The following is an 8,806-nucleotide window of genomic DNA, read 5'->3' as shown; positions in this document are numbered from 1 at the left end:
GATATGGATTTATGTCTGTAGAATTCCTTATATCCATACAGACAATGCCTGAAAAACATGGAGAAAATCAGAACAAGTGTTTAAAAAACTAATGAATATTTTCCTGCAGTGTCCACAGAGCATTAAATGTTGCCCTGCTCTATTAATAATACTTTTAATTAAAGCAGATGTTATTTTTTATTTCAAGGCGGATTCCATGTTCTTATTAGCTGATCATATAAACTAATTTATAAACCCTTATTATACCCCCAGAACAATAAGGACACTGATTCACAACTCTGCTAGAATAAATAAAAATTATCAAGAGACTTTGGGGTTGTAGCCTCAGGTCATACAAATGATGCCACAATTAATGGAAAACTGGGAGAAGTGGGACAATTTTCTGCTGCTTCCTATCCTTGGTGTGTTCTTCACCCACTTCAGGCTTCAGTTGGCTTTTAAAGGAAGACTGGCTTGGGAATCACCAAGGTGGGATTTGTCTCATCTAACTGCAGATGTTGATAAAATGGGGGGTTCTGTTTGAACATTCCTGTTTCTAAAAGCATCATCATTCCCTGGGGAAAAGGAGATTCAGGGGGGACTTTCTGGCTCTCCACAAATCCCTGAAGGAGGGGGAGGCAGAGGAGATCAGGATCTCCTCCCAGAGAGCAAGAGACAGGACAAGAGGAAAAGGCCTAAAGCTGTGCCAGGAGAGATTCAGGATGGACATCAGGAAGAATTTCTTCCTTTCTCTATATATCAAGACACTACAAATCTTCTGTGCAAGTGTTCACCAAGTTAATATAGACCCTGTCAGGCCAGTCCTAAATAATTATTTATAATGGACTTCTGAAAAGATCAATTTTGGCCCTTCAGTATCAAGCATTTTCTTCCTTGTTCAGATGCCGGGAATAAAATATAGCAATCAAATTTTATACATGTCACTGAGCTTGTGGGGGACTAAGAAAGAAGGATGGAATTGTCTGTGTGGTGACACAGAGATCGTTTAGTAAACATTGCTCAGACAAAGAGTGCGTATTTCAAGGAGGCCAAAATTCTGCAGAGCAAATAAAGCAGCTCAGTCATCCATCAGGGGTTGACTCCATCCTACAAATTACCATATAGAGTGGATTGATTTTTTACAGGGCTTATACAAAGCAGTAACTCTGGGAAAGGCTCATGGCACATAATCAGGCAAATATGAGCTCCCACTTCAATGCAGGAGCCAAGAAGGATGAATGGGATTCCTTGAGGCATAAACATGGATCCTCCATTTGGCCAAGATTGCATTAATTCTGTCATTGGTGAGATTATGGCCGTGTTACAGTGGGAAGAAGTTGATAAATTGGAGATGGTTCAGAGCAGAGTCTTTAAAGCACTGAATTTGTCTTAGAATGAACAGAGCCTGCTTAGCAGAGAGAAGGTCAAGAAATTCTTTGATCACAGTCTGTAAAAATTTACATCAGTTTAGCTCTGCCAAATAAAGCCCAACAGCATCCCTTAGAAAGTGAAGCTGGATAAATTCAAAGAAGAAATCTGACTCAAGTTCCTTTTTAAATAATAAATATAATCAAGGGGTAGAACTTTTGTAATGGTTTTTGAGTATAATTAATCACTTCCAATTTCCAAATTAGGACAGAAAGCCTCTTAAAACTCTGTGATAATACAAAGCAAGTGTTGCCTCCAATAAATCTTCTGGATATTGGACTGGCAACAAAAAAATATATGCTGGAACACACTGAACTCTGACTACTCTTGTGGAGAGCTTATTCCATGTCCTGGAAGTGTGAGCCTGGATGCATGGCATCAAATTTTCAAATTTTTCTCTTCTGATCCCCAGAATAAAAGAAGATAGAGGATTTTATCCACCAGATCAAACAATTCCTGAATGACCTAGAGACCACTGAAAGAAAGCAAAGGAATTTTAAAGGGATAATGTCCTGCTGTAGCTGCTGAGGGACTCTTGCCTTGTGTAGCTATTTAAACCTCTGGAATGGTTACAGCTTCCTGCCTTCAGATCTTCAGGGCAGGTCCTGTCAAGATCCATTTCAACTTTTGTGCTTTAACTCTTCCTTTCACAACTTCCATTGTAATATACAAACTACTTCTTAATTCTCTAATTTTTCTTCCTTTTTTTTGTTTTTTTTTGTTTTTCCTTTCCCTCTCTAATTTCAGGGTGAAAAAAACAGCTAAAGCATCTTGAAAATTTCAAACATTGCTCTTTTTTGTCCTGGCAGCCAAGAGGGCAAACCTCAGCCTGGGAGGCATCAAACTCAGTGGATCCAGCTCATCAAAACAGAGGATGATGCCAGTGTATCCAAGGTTGGAAAAACCTTACCTTGACCACTGAACACAATTCTGGGCCCCAAAATTTAGGGAGGAATGTCCTTGAACGTGTTCAGAACAGGACAACAAAGCTGGTGGAAGGGCTAGAAGTCATGTCCTGTGAGGAATGGCTGAGATTTTGGGCTTGTCCAATTTGGAGAGGAGGAGGCTGAGGAGTGACTTCATTGCTCTCCTGAGGAGAAGTGGAAAGCGAGGTACTGAGCTCTCCTCCTTGGGATCCAGGGACGGGATTAATGGGAAAGGTTCAAAGCACATGGGGAGGACATAGACTGGCCATCAGGAAGCATTTCTTCACCAAGAGGGTGGTCAGCCCTGAGCTGGTCAGAGAGTTGGACTGGATCCTTCCCCTTCCCTCCCCAGATCCAGAGGAAGGGGCACATCAGGAGGCATCAGGAGCAAAGGGAATGATGAACTGTTGTTCACAGTCTCAGCATCTCCTGCTCAAGCAGGGCTGGTGACCTGGATCCAGTGCAACAGTCTGAATCCCATGGCTGTAGAAAGATCACCATCCTGGAAAATTTGTGGGCTCTCTGATCCCAGATGGGTTCTGGATCATGGTGTTTGCACTGATGATTTCCTGGACACGTTCCTCAATCTCCTTCCCTTCACCTAGGTTACTTTCTGTCACATAATTTATCTGTAGCTTCATTTATCTCTCTCACACACAAAAATTCCATAAAACCAGGTACACTTTGTCTGCTAAAGGCCCATCCAGCTGCTCTCCTGTGTCTGAGTGCTCAAAATCCCACTGTAAGCATGGGAAGAGTATTCCCCTAAGTACAGACAAAGCTGAGGAGGATTTTTGTTCCCTCCAACCCTCCACTGTTCAGTCATTTTTATCCCTGAGACTTCCAGAGATGCTCTCTGTGTTCCAGCAGCCTTTGATGGATTTATCTTCCAGGAGCTATTAGTTTATTCCATGAGCTCCACTAAGCTTTTAGCATCTATCATATCCTTGGACAGCTTAACTACAGTTTGTATAAAGAACCATCTGCTTTTGTTTCTTCTGATTCCTCCCGGTGGTCTCTTATCATCACCCTGGAGGAAACAGAACAATTAACCCTTACCTGTGGTCTCCAAGTTACTCATGAGATTCTCCATCAAACTCAGTAACTTCCAAACAGAGGGATCATTTGTTTAGTGAACTCTGCAGGCCTGGTAATGAATTTGAGCTTCCTGTGTGAAATCTTTTCCTAAGGTGTGGTGGATGGGGGGATACTGGTGGAAACTTGCCAGGAAAAATCAAGTTTGTGGAATCACAATCCAGATTGCCATTAAAAATTCATATATCTGTGTTTAAATTACACTGTAGTGACAAGCAAGTGCCTATTTACCCTCTGGAATATGTTCCACGAGTCTCTGAGGTAAAGGGTTGGCTTTTTGAAAGCTGCAGTTGGTAAAAAATAAGAGACCTGTCAGCAGCTCTGAGTCAGCCTGATGGAGCTGATCAAAGAGTTTACCAGGAAATAAAATCCTGGAATGATTTGGGTTGGGGGGAACCTTCAAGATCATCTCATTTCAGCCCCCTGCCATGGGCAGGGACACTTTCCACTAGACCAGCTTGCTCCAAACCCCATCCAGTCTGGCCTTGAATGCTTGCAGGGGTCCAGCCCTTTGTAGGGCTTCAGCAGCATCCAAGGGAAGAATTTATTCCCAAAACTTAACCTGATATGAGTTAATATAACTTTGTCCAGAGAGTGTAAATGTCCTACATCCCAACTGGGGCATGAGCAATAAAAAATTGCCTCTATTTGGACACTCTCCTTTATACCTCTCTTTTAAAGGGTTAAAGCACTTTGGCATTCGAAAGTTTGCATTTTGGTGGCTTGCAGCCTTAAAAAAAACACCTTTTACAATACTGTTTTGATGTGAGAAAGAATAAAAAAGTCTTATAGATCCAGAGCTGTGGAGACTAGAGATCCTTGGAGGGGGAACAGAGAGGTATCTTGTATCTTGCCTCTGTTTCCAGACTTGTTATTTCAAACCTTCCAGTGAAGGGGCAAATTCTTTGACAACTTTTGAAGTGAAGGGCTGTAATTTCCTGCTGGTTTTGGGCTGCCTGTCAGCCCTAGACAAAGGTGGCTGAGGAACACACTGCTATTGATGGCATGAACACGCCTCTCCCTGGCAGGACATGATGGAATGATTGTTTTCCAAACAAGGATGACTCCATAAAAGCACAGCTGCCTCCCCAGGCTGTGCCATGGCAGAACCAGCATGAAGTGGCTGCAGCAGGGCTCCATCAAATTGTGCTGATTTCCCAACCCTCCTGGAGGGCTTGGAGCAAAGGGCAGAAGGAAAATTGATATCCTGAATGAATGCACACAACTGATTTGGGAAAATGCTGGGAGGAGGGCAGTGATTCCTCCCCCAACAACATTGGGTTGCTAAACACCAGAGATCCAGCCAAATGAACATTGAGCTTCTCAAAATCACCAGCCTGGAGTTCTTGGCACCAAAATATTATTCCAGCCTCTCCTGTTGCTAACTGGAAAATGCTAATTTGCAAAAACACAGGTTCCTTGTGCATGCACACAAACACAAACAAATGTTTCGCTTCAAATGCTCCACCATCATCAGAACCACTTTGTTTTAAACCTCTCTCTCAAGAGGTTCCTCGTGTCTCAGCACCTACACAGAGCCTTAATGACCTTTTGCATTCTTCTTTCTTTGTGAACAGGGATTATTTTACAGGCCTTCCAGATGATTGCACTGATTGACAGGTAAGCGGGTAGGAAAATTACTCCTCTCTTCTTTGTCCCAAAAAAATTGGAGCTTGTTTGCAGCCTTTCAGCACCACTATTTTAAAGCTTTCCTGCTCTGCATCGATCCTGTCAATCCAACATTTTCAGTGGAAGAATTCCAGTCAATTCTTTTTTTGCCTGATACTTCCTGCAGTCATGATAGAATTTCCTTCACGTGTGGAACAGCAATAAGAAGCTGCAGATGTTTGTGTTTCGGTCCTGATTTTCTCCATGACCCCTCCCTTTCTGGGCCATTGGAATGTTGAAATTCCCTACACATGGCACCCAACATGGTTCTGGGGTCCCAGCACAGGAAGGATGTGAAATGTTGGAAAGAGTCGAGAGGAGTCCCCAAGATGATCAGAGGGATGGAGCAACTTTGCTGTGAGGAAAGGCTGGGAAAACTGGGATTGTTCAGCCTGGAAAAGAGAGGGCTTTGGGGTGACCTAATTGTGGTCTTCCAGTTCCTGAAGGAGCTACAAAAAAGATGGAGAAAGACTTTTTAAATAAATCTGGAGTGACAGAATAACAGGTGATGGTTTTAAACTGGAAGAGGTGGATTTAGATTGGATAATGGGAAGGAATTCTTCCCTGTGCAGGTGGGGAGACCCTGGCACAGTTTTCCCAGAGAAACTGTGGCTATTCCATCCACAAGTGTCCAAGGCCAGGCTGGGCAGGGTTTGGAGCAATCTGGGATAGTGGAAGGTGTCCCTGTCCATGGCAGGGATTGGAACTGAATGACCTTCAATGTCCTTTCAAACTAAATCCATTCCATGATTTTTTTTTGGCACATGTGTGGGTATAAGCAGCTGAACCAAACCATCAGATCATGAGGGGATGAGGAAGAGGAACAAGTCTGTCCAGTAACCACCAAGACCACAATTATCCAGAGGGACAAAAGGAAGAGAAACTATTTAAGTGTCATGGCAGGAGGTTTGTCAAATCTGGAAATTTCATAGGGAAGAAGAGAGAGAACAGAGGCTGCTTTTTAGGAAGAGGAAAGTATTCTTTTCTATTGGAATTTGAGATGCAGTGGGAGGGTAGAATTCAAAACCAGAAGCTGAGCATTCTTCTTTTGACATTGAATACATTTAGTTTAATATTTCACTCCAGTTTTCATGATGCTGGACACCATCACAAAGCTGTAGATGCCCTAGCTGGATGTTATCCCAGGAGGGAAAATTTCCTGGCAAATATCAGCTTGCTGTTTCCACAATTCCAAGCTTCCCACCACACCAGCAGAAGCCTCCTCCCCAACTCTGCATTCAAAATGTGAACCCATTTTCTTGAGCCTGTCACATTGTAGGAGAAATTAGGTAATAAGTAAGGCAGGGTCTGAATTCCTGGGGTTTTCCTGGGCAGAATTATGAGTTGGACCTGGTGATCCTTGTGGGTTCCTTCTGACTCAAGATTGCTATGATTGTGTGATTCATGGAAGAGTCAGAGGAAGAAAAGTAGACAATGAAGTGAGTGGAACACAGTGATATTTGCAGCTTGGCAGGGAGGAGCTCAGCTTTTATCGTGCCAGGCCAGGTCACAGCTGGAATGCAGCCAGAGGAGAAAAGGCATTCAAAACAAGGAAATCTTGCAGGGATGACCAAGGTCGTCTTGGAGTCCTCAGCTAATGCAGCCACCCTCAACTTCTTGATGAGGTTCATCAGTCTCCTGCATTTCCATACAGGAACCACAGGCTTTTAACTCTGGAGGTTGAGCCTTGGAACAGGTTCCTCATGGAATTTGTCACAGATTCAAGCCTGCCAGAGATCAGGAAAAGTTTTGAAAATGCCCTTGGGCATTGGTGGGATTCTTGGAGTATCCTGCAGGGCTGGGAGCTGGATTCGTGATCCTTGCTTGCAACATAATATCCTTCAGGATATCCTATGAGCCTACATAATTTAAAGACAATAAAAACCCAATACATGGAGATGTTAGAGAGTGTCCAGAGAAGGACAGCAAAACTGATGGAAGGTCTGGAGCACAAATGTGGTGAGGAGCAGCTGAGAGAGCTGGGAATTCTTAGCTTAGAGAAAAGGAATCTCAAGGAAGAATTTATCACTCTCTCCAACTCCCTGACAGGAGGGTGGAGCCAGCTGGGAATCTGTCTCTTCTCCCAAGTAAGAAGCAGCAGGACAAGAGGAAACAGCCTGAAGCTGAGCCATTGGAAGTTTAGATTGGATACTGGGAATAACTTCTTCCCAAGAAGGGTGGTCAGACACTGGAACAGGCCCAGGGCAGTGGTGGAGTCCCCATCCCTGGCAGAACCCTGGCAGAATTTAAAAGCTGTGTGGATGTGGCACTTGGGGACATGGTTGAATGGTGGCCTTGGCAGTGCTGAAGGAATGGTTGAACCCCATGATCTTGGAGGACTTTTCCAACCTGAACTATTCCCTGATTCTCTGATCCTCACCCACAGCTCTCTGAGGGAGAATGATTGGCAGGGAGTGAGGGATTTGATGGGAATTGCCAGGGCCTGGTGGGTGAACCTCCAGCTCAAAACCAGTAATAAACCCCAGAAACTTTGTGAGAACAATTAAGTGGGAAGATTGAGAGAGAAAGGGAGATCTTACAGACAGCCTTAGAGTGATAAAGAATTATCCAGCTGTAACAAGCAGCCTAAGCCTCCCTTGGAGCACTGGAAATGCAATAGTGAGGTACTGCAGGGAGAGAGGGAAAGGTGAAGGTTATTGCAGCTGAAATACTTAGACTCTCTTATTACAGTCAATTCCATTAACAAACTTTAGAATATGTGACTAAGGCCTTCATAATCCATGGAATATGCCTGGATAATTAGGAACAGACTTAAAGCACTGAGCACAGCTCCTTTCTCAAGGACCTGCACTCCCAGGAATTAGGCAGAGCAAATGTCGTGCACAGGGCTGTGTCCCAGGTGCCAGAAGTCTCCCAAACCCTTTCTGGATCTTTCTACCTGGGAATTCAGCTGGTAGGAAGCAAGATGGGAATTCAGAAGGAGGGATGAGAGAAGAGTCCGAGTGGACAAGACCCTAATTTGGGGATGAGCCACTTGGCTTCGGGGCTGCTGCTCAGCGTCAGGATTGACCAGCGTTGCTGCAGAGGTTAACATGGATTTTAAAGCCTGGAAAAATATCCTTTTTATTATAGAATCATTACGGTTGGGAAAGATCTTTAAGATAATCCAATCCAACTGTCAATTTATCACCTCCACCATGAAATCACATCCACATTTGTTGAGCACTTCCAGGGATGGTGATTCCACCAGTTCTCTGGTTGTTCCAATGCTTTACAATACCTCCAGGGGAAACAAAAAACCCCAAACTCTCCTAATATGTGTTATAAACCTCCTTAGGAACTTGTGATCACTTTCTCCCTTACCTTGGCAAAAGCCAAGGGAGTAAAATCATTGAATGATGTTTAAGAATAAAGGAAACTCTAATTTCAGTTTTATTTTGGAACTGCCTATATTTTCTAATAAAATAAGTGTTTTTCTTTCTAGTGGTGTTTTCAAAGAGGAAATAGTTTCTTTTGAACACTGACAAAGGTTAGGAAATTTTCAGTGTAGAAATTTTAACTGAAAATAACAAAGAAAAAAAAAATCATTCTATTTCTCTAAGCAGCTTCACCAAATCTTTTAAGCAATATTCAGAGATCCAAAGTTATTGTAGCAGCTGGAGTTGGAGCTGTGAAGATGCAGTTTGGAAACATGGAAATCAGGCAGTTCCTAAAATGTCTTTGGGAAGTTGTACAAATCAGCAGGAGGA

Source organism: Cinclus cinclus, chromosome 1 (genome assembly GCF_963662255.1).
Source record: "Cinclus cinclus chromosome 1, bCinCin1.1, whole genome shotgun sequence".
NCBI classification, from domain to species: domain Eukaryota; kingdom Metazoa; phylum Chordata; class Aves; order Passeriformes; family Cinclidae; genus Cinclus; species Cinclus cinclus.
The sequence above is the reverse complement of the archived record's forward strand: the minus strand, read 5'-3'. Positions refer to the sequence as shown.